We start from the raw sequence: 21646 nt of genomic DNA, 5'->3' as shown, positions 1-21646 counted from the left end.
TTGCAAGAGGGTTGGAAAAGGCATATAACTCATTAAAAGATAGATTGGAAAAAGAAAACAATTCCTTGAACAACAGAATATGTGAAATGGAAAAGGTAAAGAACACCCAGGAAAACAGAATTTGTGAATTAGAAAAAGAAAATAACTCCTTAAAAATTGTGAAATGGACAAAAAAAAAAATCCCATGGAATAAAACAACTCATTTAAAAACTCAATTGGACAAATATAAAAAGAAGTAAAAAAAAAAAAAAGTAAATGAAAAAATAGTTCATGAAAATTAAGAACTAAACAAATGGAAATCAATGACTCGAGATATGAAGAATCAGTCAAACAAAACCAAAAGAAAATGAAAAAAAAATGTTAAATACTTATTTGGGAAAACAACAGACCTGGAAAATAGCTCTAGGACAGATAATCTAAGGATAATTGGATTCCCTGAAAACCATGATAGAAAAAAAAAAAAAAAAACCTCAGACACTATTTTTCAGGAAATCATCAAAGAGAACAGCCCAGATGTCACAGAATCAGATCTTAAAATAGCCAATAAGAGAATTCATCAAACACCTGAAAAAAATCCCAAAATTAAAACTCCAAGGCATAATGTGGCTAAATTTGAGAACTAGCAGACAAAGGAAAAAATATTACAAGTAGCCAGGAAAAAAAAATTCAAATACCAAGGAGCCACAATGAGGATTACTCAGAATCTAGCAGCTGCCACTTTAAAGCATCAAACGACCTGGAATCTGATATTCTGAAAGGCAAAGGAACTTGGAAAGCACTCAAGTAGTAAACTACCCCACTGAATGGAGCATTTCCTTGCAGGGAAGAAGATGGGTATTCAATGAAACAGGTGAATTTCATTTATTTCTGATGAAAAAATTCTAAATAATAATAATAAAAAAAATATAGGACATAAAGAGTGTATGTATAATTTGATTTTACCATTATAATATAAAAAGGGAATTAGAGATGGAAAGGAGATTGTACCAGAAAAATGGAAAAGTGGAGGTAAAAAGAGGAAAATTACATCTTGCAAAGAGGCAAAGGAAACTTATTGTATTTGAAGGAAAGAAGGGAGGGGAATGAATGCTGTGTGCATCTTACTTTCATCAGATTTGACTCAAAGAGAAAATATTAGACATATTTGGTTTACAGAGAAACTTCTCTCACCTTATTGAAAAGTGGAGGGGAAAAGTGAAAAGTGCTCTTGGATAGGTCGAGTGAATATAATAAAGATGAAAATACTACCTAAACTAATCTACTTATTTTGTACTGTATCAAACTCCCAAGAAGCTATTTTACTGACCTAGAAAAAAAATAACAACAAAATTCATCTGTAAGAACAAAAGGTCAAGAATTTCAAAGTAACTAATGAAAAAAAAAATCAAATGAAGGTGGACTAGCTGTACCAGATCTACAACTATATTATAAAGCAAGGTCATCAAAACCATTTTGTACTGGCTAAGAAATAGACTCATTGATCAGTGGAATAGGTTAGGTTCACAGGACAAAATAATCAGTAATTGTAGCAATCTAGTTCTTAGTCATCTCCCAGAGTTCTTTCTCTGGGCATAGCTGGTTCAATTCATTACAAATTCTATTTTAAGGGATTATTTTCTTTTTTTCTGTTTCACAAAATTCGTGTTTCTAGAAGTTGTTTTCTTTTTCCATTTTATCAAATTTATCTTTTAATAAGTTATATGCCTTTTCCAAACCCTTTTATAAAGTTTTCATTTCTCTTCTCCATTTTTCTTCTAGCTCTCTTTTAACATCCTTTTAAATTTCTTCTAGGAGAGCTTTGTTAGGTATAGGAGACCAGATTATAGTATATTTTGGAGATTCATCTAGACACAATCTGCTTTTAGTCTCTTTGGGATTTGAAATCTATTCTTCTCTTTCAACATTAAAACTATATTATCTGAGTTTTTTTACATTTTTACTCATTTTTTTAAACATTAAGGACTTTTTGAGGGCAAGGTGGGTTTTCTAAACTTCCTTTACAAGTGGCTGTGCTGGGTCCGTGCTGATTCACTTCTGGTGCTAGGTGGGCACAGCCAGATCTAGTGAGATTCTGGCAGTTTGGGGTTCCCTATTGATCTTTTGTGTTTGTTTTGGATGTTTTTAACTTCTCTGCTGATCTACTGCCTTTCAACCAGGGCAGGGTAGCCAACACAGCTGTACATTCCTATAGATTCCTCCTCGTAGATTCTCCACAACTATGCAGATGCATAGAGTCTGCACCACCCTAGCTCCCCACTGTCTGTGCTGAAATCTGTTCAGCCTTCTTGCACTTGACTTTCCTTCCTCCATTTCCAATAGAAACAGACCTTTTCTGGCAATCTTCAAAATTATCTTCTGCTGGTAATTTGTTGCCCTTCCAACATTTGTGGATTTTTCCATCCAGAACTAATTCAGAGGCTAGATTTGCTAAATAGTCTGAAGGTTATAGGAGAAGGTCAGAACAAATGTGTGTCCACTCTGCCATCTTGGCTCTGCCCCTCTGCATTTTGTTTTCTTTCACATTTTTCTTGGGCAGCATGATATTTGTGGAAATGTATAGAAACAGAAGAATTTCACATGTTTAACATATATTGGATACTTGCCATCTCTGGAGGAGTTGGGGTAAAGGGAGGGGAAAAGATTTAAAACACAAGGTTTTGCAGGGGTTAATGTTGAAAATTATTTATGCATATGTTATAATCACATGCTATATGTAAAAGCATGTTTGTATATGGGAGAATTAGTTATATATGTAAATGAGAGATTGTTTTGTGTAGATATCTGTGTGTAGATATCTTGTAATACAAAAGTTAATTTAACACATCCTATTTCTCATCAAGCACAAATATATTCATTTATTTATTTATTTTGAAGCTTGATTTCTGATGTAATGGTTATCTAGTTCAGTTTATGCTATCTAGATCTATGCTGTGGAATAAATTTCCTTTTCAATTCATTCTCACTTTGGCCCAGCATACTGTACAATAGAGTGACCTACTTCCATTTACAAAGTAGAAAAAGCATAAAAAAAGATTCATTCAGACAGAGCACACACCCACACAAATATAGAATATTATACCACATTTCCAAAATATATTTCTTTGAAAGAGTAACAACTAGGATGTCCTATCTAGGTTTTATGGGAAGAAAATGAAATACCACATTCTTTGAATAGAGTTATAATTCCAAACTTTAGATACTTCAATTTTCTTTCAATCATCGAAAATATAATAAAATGTAAAAATTAAATATTAAATATAAATAAATATATAAAAATAAATAATTTTTCATGTAGATGTCATCATTAAATGCCAGAGGGCCAAGTCTACCAGAACTGAAACCCTTTACTACAATTTTTTTTTCCAGGTGTTTTCCAGTTGTTTCTAACTCTTTGTGACCCCACTTGTAGTTTTTTAGCCAAAAATACTGGAGTGGTTTTTCTCTTTCCTTTTCCAAGTCATTTAGAGATGAAGAAATTGAGGCAAACAGGATTATGGGACTGACCCAGGATCATACTTCTAATAAGTTTCTGAGGCCAGAATAAAAGTCAGGAATCTGAAGATGTGTCTTTCTGATTGCAGATCCATCACTCTATCCACTGTGCCACTTTGCTGCCCCACTACTAAAATAGTCTTATCTTATTCCTACTCATTTCCTACCAAGCTCTCTCCTTCCCATCTATTGTGGATTGAATCTCTCTAGGATTCTGGAAGCAGGATGGATATGCTCTTTCTAATGTGTTTTGGGCCTAGACCTGACTCAAACCAGTCTCGTGGAAGTTTTGACTGGTATTTAGAAGAAAATGAGACATTTGTAGTCTATTCAATATGTAACACAAGAGCTTTCATGGGGAATGTTTACTTCAAAAGTCATATTCACAAATAAACCATGGCCTTTGTATCATACTCTCTATGGAGAGAAATGGGATTAGGCACAGTTCCTAAATAGAACAGTCCCATTTCCAAGTTCAAAAGTCCTTTAAAAGCTCCAGTGTCAAGCATTATATAGTTTTTTAGGGCTCCAATATTGGTTTGGCCACAGCATCCCATCTGTGTCCTAACACCTAACACCAAGATAATCATGAATCTGGGTCTGTGCAGATCACTTCCGGTTCTTGAACTTGAAGAAAATACACAAAACAGAAAAAAAAAAAAAAAAAAAAAGCCTGCAATCCAATTTCTTTGATCAAAAGTAAAAGAGGGAGAACAAGGAAAAGAAGTCTTTCCTTCTTTATCTATTTAATTTGTAGTACTCAAGCTATGAGTTGTACCCAGATAAGTTAAGAATATAATTAACAAAAATACATTTATTTAGAGATAGGCACTGAAAACACTTTAACAGAATGGAGCTTTTTAGCAGCTAATCTACTTATCCATTATTATTTACCAAGCAAGTTTCAGAGAACTTGTAAAGTTTTTTGTGGATTCTCTGTACTTGGATGATTGGTAAGTATTATTTGCAGCTGAACCTGTTGTCCCCTAAGCTAACTGTGACTTGAAGATAATCTTAATACCTATGAAGGAAAATTAGACTAACTGGAATGAGGAGAGCAGTATTTGTTAGGATGTTTTTCCTACCACACATATCTTAGATGAGCAGGGAGTCATCAAGGACAAACAATCCTTTTGTTAAGACAAAAGACTAATAGGCCTTAGCCACTGCACTACAAATGGCATTCTTCATATATCAGCATATTACAATATCTTCTATAACAATGCTTTTATATGTGCTCTCTTCCCTAATTAGAAAGTCAGATAATTGAATGTAGAGACTTTAGTATAGAATTTGGCCCCATTCCTAAGTCAATATTGAAAATCTCAAATCTTTTAAATGAAATATAGTTTAGTCACACAGTGAGACAGTGCAATAAAAACAAAATAAACAAACAAACAACAACAACAACAACAAAAACAGGAATAATAAATGCAGGGACAAGAGAGGGAGAGTTATAGGACAAAAACACTTTTTGCATTACTTGACCTACTTTAAGATTAACTTTGGGGGGACTTCCGGTTAAGATGGTGGAGAGGAGGCTCACAGTTGCATAAGCTCCGCGCTTTCTCTCACTATCCACTTCATTACAAGCCTCTGAATCAATGCTTGACTGAAAAAAACCCACAAATAGTTACCAAGAGAAGCCATCCTTGAGATCCGCCAAGAAAGGTCTGTCTTTACTGGAGGGCTGGGACGGTTTTAGATAGGGCGCAGGCTGAGGGCAGCGGCAGTGAGAGCACGGGAGCAGAGCTGAGAGGGGGTGGGGAGTGATCGCAGCTGTCTCTGCGGGGAGAGCTTCGCTACAGGTTTGGAACCTGCAGCAAGTCAACAGCCCAGCAGAGAAGCTAAAAACACCGGGGCTGAAGAATACAACCGCAAACAGCTGGAGTCTCTCAGGACCTGGCCGCCCCCCCCTTCCCCCCCCTCAGTGACTCAGCACGCTTTGGGATCTCAGAGCGCAGGCGCAGCACAGTCCTGCTAGTGCCTCACTGCTGCCCCCTGCAGTCTGTAGAGGAAGCTCGATAACACACCCAGCCCCCCCCAAAGAAAGACTCCAGTTTTTTCTGTTTTTCTTTGGTAGTTTGTCTCTGATTAATAGACAGAATGAGCAAGAAGCTGAAGAGGACTTTAACCCTTGACAGCTTCTATACAGATAGAGAGCAGACTCTAAATCCTGAGGAGACTAAAAACAGGCAGTCCCCAGGTGATTCCCCAAAGGAGGAGATCATCTGTTCCTCAGCACAGATGAACCTCATAGAAGTGATTAAAAAGGCTCTCACAAGGGAGCTAGAAGAAAAATGGGAAAAGAGCCTGGAGAAGTCAGTTAAAGAGAGAGTGGATAAAGAAGTAAAATCCTTGAAAAATAGGATTAGTGAACTGGAAACAGAAAACAGCTCTCTAAAAAACAAAATTGGCGAAATGGAAAAAAATTCCACAGAACAAAAGAACTCAATTGGACAATTAGAAAAAGATTTTAAAAAAGTGAGTGAAGAGAATACTTCACTGAAAATCAGAATTGAACAAGTGGAATTGAATGACTCGAGGAGACAAGAAGAATCAGTCAAGCAAATCCAAAAAAATCAAACAATGGAGAAAAATGTGAAATACCTTCTGGGGAAGACAACAGACCTGGAAAACAGATCCAGGAGAGACAATCTGAGAATCATTGGACTCCCAGAAAAACATGATGAAAAAAAGAGCCTGGACACTGTCTTCCAGGAAATTATCAAAGAGAACTGCCCAGAAGTCATAGGAACAGAGGAAAAAATAAACATTGAAAGGATTCATCGATCACCCACTGAAAGGGATCCTAAAATCAAAACACCAAGGAATATAGTGGCCAAATGCCAGAACCCTCAGATGAAAGAAAAAATATTGCAAGCGGCTAGAAAAACCCAATTCAAGTATCAAGGAGCCACAATAAGGATCACCCAGGATCTGGCAGCATCCACATTAAAAGATCGAAGGGCCTGGAATATGATATTCCGAAAGGCTAAGGAACTTGGTATGCAACCAAAAATAACTTACCCAGCGAGAATGAGCATCTTTTTCCAGGGAAGAAGATGGACATTCAACGAAGTAAGCGAATTTCGTCTATTTCTGATGAAAAAACCAGAACTTAACAAAAAGTTTGATCTACAAATATAGAACTCAAGAGAAATCTAAAAAGGTAAAGATTAATCTTGGGAACTATATTTTGACTATATAGATGTATAAAGAATACATGTATACCTTGTTCTAGAAATTGATGTGGAAAGGACATTGTACCAGAAAAAGGGTAAAGTGGGGGTAGTACATCTCATGAAGAGGCATAGGAAACCTATTATATCTGAGAGAAAGAATGGAGGGGGATGAATATAGTGGGTATATTACTGCCTTCAGAATTGGCTTTAAGTGAAAAATCTTAAGACATATTCAATCTATGGTGAAACTTCTCCCATCTCATTGAAAAGTGAGAAGGGAAAAGTGGAAAGGGAAGGAATAAGCTAAGCGGAAGGGAATACGGGAACTGGGAGGGAAAGGGGTAAGATAGGGGGAGGAACTCTAAGGCGGGGGGAGGGATACTAAAAAGGGAGGGCTGTGAGAAGCAAGGGGTGCTCACAAGCTTAATACTTGGAAGGGGGGGAAAGGGGAAAGAAGGGAGGAAAGCATAAACCGGGGTTAACAAGATGGCAAGTAATACAGAATTGGTCATTCTAACCATAAACGTGAACGGGGTAAACTCCCCCATAAAGAGGAAGCGGTTAGCAGAATGGATTAAAAGCCAGAATCCTACAATATGTTGTTTACAGGAAACACACCTGAAGCGGGGAGATACATGCAGGTTAAAGGTAAAAGGTTGGAGCAAAATCTACTATGCTTCAGGTGAAGTCAAAAAAGCAGGGGTAGCCATCCTGATCTCAGATCAAGCTAAAGCAAAAATTGACCTAATTAAAAGAGATAAGGAAGGACACTATATCTTGCTAAAGGGTAGCATGGATAATGAAGCACTATCTATATTAAACATATATGCACCAAGTGGGGTAGCATCTAAATTCTTAAAAGAGAAACTAAGAGAGCTGCAAGAAGAAATAGACAGTAAAACTATAATAGTGGGAGATCTTAACCTTGCACTCTCAGAATTAGATAAATCAAACCACAAAATAAATAAGAAAGAAGTCAAAGAGGTAAATAGAATACTAGAAAAGTTAGATATGATAGATCTCTGGAGAAAATGTAATGGAGACAGAAAGGAATACACTTTCTTTTCAGCAGTTCATGGAACCTATACAAAAATTGACCATATATTAGGACATAAAAACCTCAAACTCAAATGTAGTAAGGCAGAAATAGTAAATGCATCCTTTTCAGACCACGATGCAATGAAAATTACATTCAACAAAAAAGCAGGGGGAAGTAGACCAAAAAATAATTGGAAACTAAATAATCTCATACTAAAGAATGATTGGGTGAAACAGCAAATCATAGACATAATTAATAACTTCACCCAAGAAAACGATAATAATGAGACATCATACCAAAATGTATGGGATGCAGCCAAAGCGGTAATAAGGGGAAATTTCATATCTCTAGAGGCCTATTTGTATAAAATAGAGAAAGAGAAGGTCAATGAATTGGGTTTGCAATTAAAAATGCTAGAAAAGGAACAAATTAAAAACCCCCAGTCAAACACTAAACTTGAAATTCTAAAAGTAAAAGGTGAGATCAATAAAATTGAAAGTAAAAAAACTATTGAATTGATTAATAAAACTAAGAGTTGGTTCTATGAAAAAACCAACAAAATAGACAAACCCTTAGTAAATCTGATTAAAAAAAGGAAAGAGGAAAATCAAATTGTTAGTCTTAAAAATGAAAAGGGAGAACTCACCACTAACGAAGAGGAAATTAGAGCAATAATTAGGAGTTACTTTGCCCAACTTTATGCCAATAAATTCGACAACTTAAATGAAATAGAAAAATACCTCCAAAAATACAGCTTGCCCAAACTAACAGAGGAAGAAGTAAATATCCTAAACAGTCCCATCTCAGAAAAAGAAATAGAACAAACTATCAATCAACTCCCTAAGAAAAAATCCCCAGGACCAGATGGATTTACATGTGAATTCTACCAAACATTTAAAGAACAATTAACTCCAATGTTATATAAACTATTTGAAAAAATAGGGATTGAAGGAGTCCTACCAAACTCCTTTTATGACACAGATATGGTACTGATACCTAAACCAGGTAGGCTGAAAACAGAGAAAGAAAATTATAGACCAATCTCCCTAATGAATATTGATGCTAAAATCTTAAATAAAATATTAGCAAAAAGATTACAGAAAATTGTCACCAGGATAATACACTATGACCAAGTAGGATTTATACCAGGAATGCAGGGCTGGTTCAATATTAGGAAAACTATTAGCATAATTGACTATATCAATAACCAAACAAACAAAAACCACATGATCATCTCAATAGATGCAGAAAAAGCATTTGATAAAATCCAACATCCATTCCTAATAAAAACACTTGAGAGCATAGGAATAAATGGACTTTTCCTTAAAATAGTCAGGAGCATATATTTAAAACCATCAGTAAGCATCATATGCAATGGGGAAAAACTGGAACCTTTCCCAGTAAGATCTGGAGTGAAGCAAGGTTGCCCACTATCACCATTATTATTTAATATCGTATTAGAAACACTAGCCTCGGCAATAAGAGTCGAGAAAGATATAAAAGGAATTAGAGTAGGCAATGAGGAAACCAAACTATCACTCTTTGCAGATGATATGATGGTATACCTAGAGAACCCCAGAGATTCTACCAAAAAGCTATTGGAAATAATTCATAATTTTAGCAAAGTAGCTGGCTACAAAATAAATCCCCATAAATCCTCAGCATTTTTATACATCACCAACAAAACCCAACAGCAAGAGATACAAAGAGAAATTCCATTCAGAATAACTGTTGATACCATAAAATATTTGGGAATCTATCTATCAAAGGAAAGTCAGGAATTATATGAGCAAAATTATAAAAAAGTCTCCACACAAATAAAGTCAGACTTAAATAATTGGAAAAATATTAAGTGCTCTTGGATCGGCCGAGCGAACATAATAAAGATGACAATACTCCCTAAACTAATCTATTTATTTAGTGCTATACCAATCAGACTTCCAAGAAAATATTTTATTGATCTAGAAAAAATAACAACAAAATTCATATGGAACAATAAAAAGTCGAGAATCTCAAGGCAATTAATGAAAAGAAAATCAAATGAAGGTGGCCTAGCTGTACCTGATCTAAATTTATATTATAAAGCAGCAGTCACCAAAACCATTTGGTATTGGCTAAGAAATAGATTAGTGGATCAGTGGAAAAGGCTAGGCTCACAAGACAGAATAGTCAATTATAGCAATCTAGTGTTTGACAAACCCAAAGCCCCTAACTTCTGGGAAAAGAACTCATTATTTGATAAAAACTGCTGGGATAATTGGAAATTAGTATGGCAGAAATTAGGCATGGTCCCACACTTAACACCATTTACCAAGATAAGATCAAAATGGGTCTATGACCTAGGCATAAAGAACGAGATTATAAATAAATTAGAGGAACCTAGAATAGTTTATCTCTCAGACTTGTGGAGGAGAAAGAAATTTGTGACCAAAGATGAACTAGAGACCATTACTGATCACAAATAGAAAATTTCGATTACATCAAATTAAAAAGCCTTTGTACAAATAAAACTAATGCAAACAAGATTAGAAGGGAAGCAACAAACTGGGAAAACATCTTCACAGTTAAAGGTTCTGATAAAGGCCTCATTTCCAAAATATATAGAGAACTGACTCAAATTTATAAGAAATCAAGCCATTCTCCAATTGATAAATGGTCAAAGGATATGAACAGACAATTTTCAGAGGATGAGATTGAAACTATTACCACTCATATGAAAGTGTGTTCCAAATCATTATTGATCAGAGAAATGCAAATTAAGACAACTCTGAGATACCACTACACACCTGTCAGATTGGCTAAGATGACAGGAAAAAATAATGATGAATGTTGGAGGGGATGCGGGAAAACTGGGACACTAATGCATTGTTGGTGGAGTTGTGAACGAATCCAACCATTCTGGAGAGCAATCTGGAATTATGCCCAAAAAATTATCAAAATGTGCATACCCTTTGATCCAGCAGTGTTTCTATTGGGCTTATATCCCAAAGAAATACTAAAGAAGGGAAAGGGACCTGTATGTGCCAAAATGTTTGTAGCAGCCCTGTTTGTAGTGGCTAGAAACTGGAAAATGAATGGATGCCCATCAATTGGAGAATGGCTGGGTAAATTGTGGTATATGAATGTTATGGAATATTATTGTTCTGTAAGAAATGACCAGCAGGATGAATATAGAGAGGCTTGGAGAGACCTACATGAACTGATGCTAAGTGAAATGAGCAGAACCAGGAGATCATTATACACTTCGACAACGATATTGTATGAGGACATATTTTGATGGAAGTGGATTTCTTTGACAAAGAGCCCTGAGTTTCAATTGATAAATGACGGACAAAAGCAGCTACACCCAAAGAAAGAACACTGGGAAACGAATGTGAACTATCTGCATTTTTGTTTTTCTTCCCGGATTATTTATACTTTCTGAATCCAATTCTCCCTACGCAACAAGAGAACTGTTCGGTTCTGCAAACATATATTGTATCTAGGATATACTGCAACATATCCAACATATAAAGGACTGCTTGCCATCTAGGGGAGGGGGTGGAGGGAGGGAGGGGGGAAAAAAATCGGAACAGAAATGAGTGTCAATATAATGTAATTATTAAATAAAAAATTAAAAAAAAAAAGATTAACTTTGAATTAATATCTGAAAATCAAGTGCCATGAAGAAGATTTTACAGAAGTCATTAATATAATATCTGGACTAATTCTCTGGAGGGCCTCAGGATCAGTTGGAGTCAGGCTCAGTCAAAGTCCTTGGTCTTTAGGAGGAGAAGTAAAGGAGGCAGGTAAGCTGCCACATGGCTCATCAAAGATGGATCTTGGACTCTCAAGTGTAGAGCCTGAAGTTTTCCCTGATGAGCGTGTTGTGGCATAGAGACTCTGACTCTCTCCCTCAGCTCTCCAATAGTTCCCTACAGTTACCTCACCACAACACATTCAGCAGATGTCAATCCTGAGGAGAGCCATCACATCATCATATCATTTAAGTACATATTTGTAGAACCATTATCTCACATTGAGAAGGTACTTACCTATTTATTGTGAAGAATAACTAAATTATTCACTCCTAATCATCTTAAAATGTTGCTGTTACTTTGTATACAATACATGCCACTTTGCATCAGCTCATGTAAATTTTTTTCATTTTTTTCTGAGAGCATCTTGATCCTCATTTCTTATAGCAGATAGTATTTTATGACAATCACAGTTGGTCAGATCATTTAATGATATGCATAAAAGAAAAAAGAAATTTTTTGATAATAGGGAAGGATGTGTTGATTAAAAGATCCTTTAATGGTTTTAGCTAGAAAATAGTGTAACTGTTCTTTGAAGAAAACTCAGCCATCAGAGATTATATTCTTGAATTTATTTCACTTAAAAATCAAGAGCATAAAATAGTTATTAATTAGTCTTCCCAAAAAATAAGAAGTTCATATATATATATATATATATATATATATATATATATATATATATATATACACACATATATATATATATATATATATATACACATATATATATAAACATTTCCCTCAATGTTTTTACTCAATCATTAACCATTTTATCATATATCTCATTATAGTTAATTCAATGCAAACTATATATTTGCTGTTTTGATTATAGATGCTTCCCCATGTTTGTTTTGTAAGGTAAGTAGTGTAGACCAAATAATAAAAGAGCATTCCTGGTTATGAGCAATTAATATTTTTCCAATTGCTAAGATCTGACTTTATTTGTGTGAGAAGTGAAGACAGAATACATTTAAAATTAAATGCAAATTTTTAAAAGATTTCCTCCAAAGATATGGCATTTTCATAACTGTAGAAATGACTGGCAGCAGCTAAGTGGCATGATGGATAAAGTGCCAGATCTGAAATCGGGAAGATTCATCTGATTTCAAATCTAGCCTGATGCTTACTAACTATATGACTCTGGACAAATGACTTAATCCTTTTTGTCTCAGTTCTTTATTTGTAAAATGAAGTGGAAAAGGCAATGATGAATCTTTTCCCAGTATCTTTGACAAGAAAGCCCCAAAAATAAAGTTAAAAGAAATGAGACACAATTGTAATAACAACAACAACAAGTAGCTGAAGGAAAAGAGGAAACTTTCATAAAAGTCCTTCAGACAACTCTATGGTGTAGCGTGGGATGGCAAAATGATCTCAGCATTAGGAAAAAGTGGAAAGCTGTTGCAATGTGGGGATAAAGTGGGATGAAACAAAATAAGGGACATGCATATAATATGTTTTTTAATTAAATACATTTTTATGCCACAAAAGTTCACTTCATAAAGCACATAGGTATTTTATAACATGTGATTTGCATTGAAAGCTTAAAGACTCCCATAGACAGTGATATTCTACTAGACAAAACAGTTAAGGAAAAGAGGCTAAATGACAATAGTGGTAATTATGACAAATGGACCAAATAATATAATCACTTTTATATCATAATTAAAAGTTTACATGGTACTTTCCTCACAATAAATTTATAAAAGTTATAAAGATATGTGTCTTATAAAAATATCATTTTTGGACAAGAAATTGAGACAGGCAAAGTCATATACTGAGGTTCACATAGATAATATTTTCTCATCATTTAAACTTGAATCTTCTGGTTCTAAATCAGTGTTATTTCCACCAAGTTGGCTTTACACTCCAATAAACTTAAATTAAATGCTATGCACTTGTTCAATTATTCACACTTCTTTCCTTTCACTTTCATCCCCTTCTTTCTTAGATCCCTTCCTCCTTTCCTTTGTCTTTCTTTCTCACATTATAAATTATATTACATATATTTCAGACATTTCAAATATTGGTTTATGATGATAATATGAGTCTTTATTTATAATATTGGAACCATTGATTCAAAAGATACTGTTATTTTTATAATATAATTTGAAAATGATCTCATTAGTGGATTGCAACTTCAATATGAATTAAAGGTGTTATGTGGAGGTAAGAAAGCTAATGTGATTTAAAGCAGCTTTAATAGATGTGTAGCAACCAAGACAAGGGAGAGAATAATGCCACTGTATTCTATTCACCCTGATAAGGCCAAAACTAGAATATAATAATTACTTCTGGAAACCACATTTTAGGAAGACATTTGTAAGTAGGAGAGTCAACCAGGATACACCATTCATGCCATTCCCACTAAAACTGAAAATATTTTATAGAAGAGAATATTTATCGGTTGTAAATTCTCCAAGCTGTCTTCAAGTATTTAAAAAAGAATAACATGTGGAAGGAGAATTAACATTTGAACTGCTTGGCCATGAAGGATAAAATAATAGGTAATGGATAGAATATGTATAGAAATAGATTTAAGCTTGGTATAAGGAAAAAAAAAAACTTTCTAGCTATTATCAATATTCAAAAGGTTAGTAGACTCCTCTAAGAAGTACTGAGTCTTTCTACTCCCTGACCCAGAGTCCTCTAAAAAAAGTAATATAACCACTGGTGGGAAATGGGATCAAGTAAGAACTTTTTCAGGTATAATTTTGACTAGATGACCTCTAAGATTGCCATCTGACATTTCTCTAATGTTATGGTTTAGAATGAGAGGCAGCATGGCATTCTGAATAGAAAATGGGATTCAATCAGTAAGACAAGGGTTCAAGTGCCCATATCTAACAGGCATTTGTTAAGTTGATTATCACACACATACATACACACACACACACACACCACACACACATTCCATAAGTCAGTTATGACATGGAAGAAGTTGAACATTATATACATTGTGACCTTAAAAAGAAATGATGCAGAAGAAAAAATAAGTTTAAAGAGAACAAAAGAACCAAGTCAAACTGAGAGGACAACAAATGGACAAAAAGGTATGAAATATCTTTAAATATCAATAGCAAATGTTTATATTCAATATCAGCAGAGCCATTACATTTGGCTTAAAACATGACAAATCTAATTACACTGTGTGAAAGAGATATTGTACTGAAGACAACAAAAATGAGGAAAATTAATAAACTATACTAGCTATATTCAGAGAAGCTCCATTTTGGAGACAACACAATTTTGAAATTACCAGAGATTGATTCTTGAGGCATTTAAAGGAAGGGATAATATGAAAGACTAGGAAAAAATCATGTATCTAATTATCACTAAATAAGATGCTTATATGCCTCTTACAAAAATTTGGAGCAAATAATCTTCAAATGTATTTAGGACTTTCTCAACTAAGTCAACAGAGAGTTTATAAGTGACATTCTACATTATTTTAATAAGCATAATATTTGCTAACTTTGAACAGAAAGCATATGCTTTTAATAAAAACAAAATGCTACCTCAAGATCTCTTTTCCAAGTTGTTGTTATTCATGGATTTGTTAAAAACATAAAAGATATAAAACTAAATTTAAATTAATGTCCTAACTTCTATTATTTAGAAGAGAATAAATAAAGAGACATATAGTCACCAGCAGGGTATGCCACTATCATAGATTTCTATTACAAGTCATAAATTGCATACACACACACACACACACATTCACATACCCTATATGTGATAAATTTTCTCAGATGTATCTATTTATAAGTCATACTATGTTGATTACATCAAGCCCCAGAACATAGTATAGCATAATTGAGACACTTCATTACTCAAAAGATTTTGGCTCAAATACTGATATATAGAGAAAAAAGTGCATGAAGAATGTTTATCAACAGCATATATTAAGTTAAATAATTAATGTAATTATGTGAATATAGGAAATGGACAATCAGTTGATGCTGGAATTGAATAAAGAAAACTTTTAATTGAATTGTTTTTGAGAAATTTCACAATTTATAATGACCTGAAGTCCTAATTCCTATATTCTGGTGATATAGTACATTGAGTCACCAGACTGTGAGTAATTGAATATCATTGTCTCTGAAGAACTAAAGTTGAAGATAATCACAGAAAGTTCTGGGGCATTTAAATGGAGCTAAAAAAAATTTTAAGTGAGAGAAACTTAAAAAAAAATTATGATATCAGAGATGAGGAAAAAAATGTTTGAAAAAAATCATCAAAATAGGGAGAGATTATATGACCATAGAGTTAGAAATCTTCTAGTCTAAAACCATCATTTGGTAGTTGAGGGTAACTGGAGCCCAGAAAAAGTTAAGTAACTTGTACAAGTGCTTACAGTTAGTTGTAATGGGCTGAGGCTTGAGTTGATGCACTGAGGTCCCAAGCACATGAGACTAAATAGTAATTGGACCATACTCTATTAATATATATGCTTGGAAAAAGAATGGCCCGCGCCCACTCTTTGTGCAAGTCCTGATGTGTTGTATAGGAAATGATATTTTTTTGGGGTGGAGGCAAGGGAGTGAAAAGGGAAGCGGAAAGGGAGGCTGCTGGCTGGCATCTTGTCCCACCTGCTCGCTTTGCTATCACGACTGCCCTTTACCTCCAGTCCCCCTCTGCTAGCTGGCTTCCTGTCTGCCCATATTGAATCACAATACTTCTTCACCTCTTCACTTCAATAAAGACTGAAAAATTTTCCCTTAACCTGAATTCCTGACTCTGGCTGATTTTAAATATGTGGTCATCACATTTGGTGCCCAAGCATGGGAACCGAGGACCTTACTTTCACTGAAGAAGTCTCCAGTGACCAAGAACTTAGGTGAGTATTGCAATAGACAAACAGGGAACTTATTTTCTTAAAGACTAAACTAGTAACCTTTTTTGGCTGAAATGAGACAGATTCTAACTAAAGATTCTCCATCCCCTACCCCAACCCCCTCACCCCAAACCCCCCACCCCCACCCAGGAGTGGTGCTATAGAAAGCATGCTTAAGCTAATAGAAGATCAAGGGCTGCTTATAATTTGGGAACAGATAGCTAGACTTCTGGGTACATTAAAACACACCTCCCCTTGGTTCTTAGAGAAAGAGCAAATCTCTCCATATAATTGGACATTAATTGGTCAACAGCTGTCCGCATATTGCAACGAAAACGGTCCTCATTCAATTTCCATCAATTGTACATTTATACAATATGATACTTAAGAAACTATATAAGTTTTAGAAGAAAAAAAAAAAAAAAAAAAACCTCTAGGAATAGCCAAATGGGGAAGCCTAAGATAAATGAGGAAGACAAAGAATAGATTAATGAGCATATCCCCACAGGGCATGGAGATGTAAGTGAGGCTCAAGGGTGTGGTGAATCTGAGGCAGCTTCAGCCCCACCTAAGGAGCAGGTAATTGACTCCCCTCCATCAACTCCACCCTCCAGGATGGAGGGAGGAGGGGTAGTAGGGGGTGGGGGCAGTGAAAGCACCAGCACCTCCCACTCAGCATCCAGCCTTTCCTATGACTAGATTGCAAAAGGAACTAATTAAGGCCAAAGCGGAAGGGAGAAATGTATTGGAATTTCAACACCACATTTTTCCTGTAATTCAAAGGTTTAATTCTTCAGGTCAAAAAAGTAGAAAATACGCTCCTTTTCATATAGAAATCCTCAAAGACTTGAAAAAGGCTTGCACTTTTTATGGGGCTACATCAGCTTATGTGATGTTATTACAGAATTTGGCTTTTGAAATCTTGACCCCTAATGACTGAAAGCTATAGCAAGGATATGTCTAGAATCTGGATAAAACTACTTGTGGCTTTCTAAATATAGTGAGCTCTGTAGAATACAAGCCCAACAAAATAGTCAAAGTGGAGTTCATGCTGCAATCACCTGTGACCTACTAACAGGTGTAGGTTCCTATGCAGATGTCACAGTACAGATTAATTATTCTATAGCAGCATATGAGCAAATTGCTGCTAATGCTATCAAAGCATGGGCTTCTCTCCACAATAAAGATGACAAGGGTGAGGCCTTCACAAAAATAACACAAGGGCCAAATGAACTCTTTGCTGACTTTGTGGGACGTTTGCAGACAGCTATCACAAAAACAAATAGGGAAAATGCAGTAACAGACATTTTGATAAGGCAACTTGCTAAGTAAAATGTTAATGACTTTTGCAGAAGATTTATACTAGGACTGCACAAAGATGCTCCTTTAGAGGAGATCATAAGGCTCTGTGCTACAGTGGGCACAAATGCTTATTATACCCAAACTATGTTGAATATGGAAAGAGAGGGTCCTTCTTGGCAAAGGAATTCTAGAGAAACTCGTAGATACTTTCAGTGTGGAAAAGTTGGACATTTGAGAGCTCATTGTAGATATGGAGATAGAATGAGAAGACAGGGTGAGAGAATAAAACCCAAAACCCCATGTCCAAAATGTAATCAAGGCTTTCACTGGGCCTCTGAATGTAGATTGACCCAGAGAAATGAGAGGCAGGGCCCAGCTCCAAGGTATCAATCAAAAGATAGGTGGGGCATGATAGCAACTGAGTTTACACCCAGAGAGTCTTTAGAAACTCAGGACTCTAATGTCATCAATCAACAGTAAAGCAATCAGGATTACAGTTGGGGAGGTTACAGGCCTTATAACACAACAGGGCAGTGTCCAGTGCATACAGATCCACTATCTTTAGATAATGGCCAGGTTATGTGGAGAGATCCAGAAAGTGGTAAATAGAAGGGAATTAAATAGGTTAACTGCTTGGGGAAGAAGGTTTGCTTGTATTTTTACAGGAGGAGAAGAAATCAGATGGGTGCCAACAAGCCATATTCGCCTTGTCCATCACAGAGAGACGGAGCAGACCCTTGAAACGAAGGAGAAGACTCAAGACATATCGGGTGGTTCTGTTGCTGATTGTGCTCACCATCGAAAGAGCGTGGCAGTTATGGCGTTTGATTCATGGACACAGAAAATTGTTGGACTTCAAAACCCTCAGAAATCATTGGATTCTCTGAGACAAAAGATTGTTGTAGCACTTGAAAACCCTCAGGAATAAATGGATTCTTTGAGATATAAGACTTGAAAGCCCTCAAGAATCATTGGATTTTCTGAGAAATGATAAGATTTTTACAGTACTTCAAAATCTGCTGGAATCATTGGATTCCCTAACACATAAAAAGACTTTTGCAGGACTTCAAAAACTTTGGGGGGGATCATTGGATTCCTCGATATGTGAAGCAATGGACAATAGATTGGTTTTGGACTATCTCTTGGCTGCTGAAGAAGGTGTATGTGTGACTGCTGTTTACATACTCTCCTTCTAGGACTTCTAGAAATCTTTTACAACACCATGTTAATTTATATTGTTTGTTATACTGTTACTTGCGTGTACAATTCATGTTTGTTACATCACATCAAGCCTGCACTGACTGTGGAGAGAGTCATCACTAATAGCCTCTGCATTATTGCTGTGTGCTTGTGTAATACCTCCCATGCTGATGGGTTTGTCCATACCTGTTTCTAATAAGACCCTTCAGCCCAGAGACCCGCTAGCAACCCCCACTTCCCTTTGGTGCTTTTCATCTCCCTTGCTGAGATGTCAGGGAGGGCATGATTATCTCCTTTTTGGTGCTTTCACCTCCCTTCTTGAGAAGTCAGGGGGGTCATGATCACCTCCTTTTCGGTGCTTTCAGCTCCTTTCCTAAGAAGTCAGGGAGGGTGTGATCACCTCCCCTGGGGGGCTCTGACCTCCCTGAGGAGTCAGGGATGGCATGACCATTTGTGTTCTAAAACAAAAGAAAGTGGGAGATGTAATGGGCTGAAGCTTGAGTTGATGCACTGAGGTCCCAAGCCCATGAGGCTAAATAGTAAATGAACCATACTCTATTAATATATATGCTTGGAGAAAGAATGCCCCCCACCCACTCTTTGTGCAAGTCCTGATGTATTGTATAGGAAATGACATTTTTGGTGGGTGGAGGCAGGGGAGTGGAAAGGGAAGTGGAAGGAGAGATTGCTGGATGGCATCTTGTCACAACTACTTGCATTGCTATCGCGACCACCCTTCACCTCCAATCCCCCTCTGCTAGCTGGCTTCCTGTCTGCCCATATTGCTATCACAATCCTTCTTCACCTCTTCATTTCAATAAAGACTGAAGATTTTTCCCTTAACCTGAATTCCTGACTCTGGCTGATTTTAAATACGTGGTCATCACAGTTAGTATTCAAAATTAGATCATCTAACATCAAATTCCAAATCCTGTGATGTTTTCATATATCAAATTACCTTCTCAGAAGACAAATGATTTCTTTAATTTAGAATAGTAATCTATAGCTATTGAACAGTCTTTTGTTTTGTTTTGTTTTGTTTTGTTTTTATTTTTGTTCTTTGTTATGTTAACCAAACCATTTGGGGATTAAACCTGAGAATTTAGTTAGGATGTTTTTGTTTTGTTTTGTTTTGTTTTAATAACATCATATATGTTCTCAACAGGTAGTCTGGTTTTTGATGATATAGTTCGCTTTGAAAAAAAGACCATGCACATGCAAAATTTATCTGCACTTTTGCCTTATTAACAGCTTCAAAAGCAAAGAATTACTCTTAAACTTTTGCATTTGGTAAAGAAATGTAACACTTATTAAATGATATGAACATAACCTCATGTTGTTGGAGGGGAAAAAAAAAAACATGCTGGATGACAAATTAACATTTTATAGCCACCTCAGAGGTCAAACCACAAATTGACAATGCATACTATTAAAGCAAATAGACAAAACTTGCTCATATCAATGTTGTAAAAGCAACATCAGCTAAAAAATTATTTTCAAATTCAGAAAGCATTTTTACTGGTTCCATTTGCATTTATAAATACATGAGGTTTGAAGAAGATAGGGGAAATTCATATTCACAAAACAGTTAAATCATCATAAATATGATATGGTAAAATTTACTGACATATGAATATAAATCAAAGTAACTGTGAGTATTTAAATGACATTAAAGCAAAGTGTTATTGACAAAGAAGATGCTATTACCGCTGATGGCTTTTCTTCCTTGTTAGGGGATTTAAATCTGATTGATATCCCTGTGTATAAAAGCACATTTGATTGATGTCCTTTTCTGTGTCCTCTACTCTGATTTTAAGTGCTTTTAGTCTTTGCTCATCATAATCATCCAAAGGCTTTGAAGCTTTAAGATGAAACATGGCAGCATTAGTGTTACCTGATCTGTTTTATTCTTTCTTAATTTCCATGCCCATTACAAACCATCTAGCTCCTTTTATATAACATGTTCCCAAATAATATTTTCAGTATTTCCTTAATTTCCTTAACTAGTTTTCCTTAACTTAGCCTTAGTGTAAGCTAATAAAAGGGGGGAAAATTGAAATCAATTCAATATACTCTCCTGAATTCTTTGAATTAAATTATTTAAATTTCATTTTAGTCATTTCCTGACAATGTTGACATAGTGCCTAAAAACAAGGTAGATACCATGCAGCCATGGAAAATGAATATAGAATTGTCAACAATTCATGGCAAATGACATTTCTCATTTCACGCTTGTAAGTTAATCAATAGCTTATTCATCATAGGGTGACAATGGAGACAGAATATCTATGAATTTAACCACTAGTATTATTCAAGATGTCATCAAATACTAAGCTTTCTATGCTATTTCATCAGCCTCACAAATATGTATAACAAACCCACTTGCCAGCAGGAATCTTTTACTTGACCCTCCTAACCCAGGAACATCTAAAGACAAAATGAATAGTTTGCCATTGGAACATGCTATTTGTTTTCATTGTGGTACTGCTGTTCAGTCATTTTTCAGAAGTGTCTGACTCTCTGTCATTCCATTTGGGCTTTCCTGGCAAAGATCCTGGAGTGGTTTACTGTTTCTTTCGCCTGCTCATTTTACAGTAGAGGAAACTGAGGCAAACACGGTTAAATGATTTGCCCAGAGTCAAACAGCTAGTGAATGTCTGAGGCCAGATTTGAACTCAGAAATATTAGTCTTCCTGATTGCAAGCTCTCTATCCATTATGTCACCTATCTGTCCCATTACTTGTCATAGATTGGGAAATATATAGATAAAAATAAAGTTAGGGAAATGGAT

This window comes from Antechinus flavipes, chromosome 5 (assembly GCF_016432865.1).
Source record: "Antechinus flavipes isolate AdamAnt ecotype Samford, QLD, Australia chromosome 5, AdamAnt_v2, whole genome shotgun sequence".
NCBI lineage: Eukaryota > Metazoa > Chordata > Mammalia > Dasyuromorphia > Dasyuridae > Antechinus > Antechinus flavipes.
Note: the sequence above shows the minus strand (reverse complement) of the source record.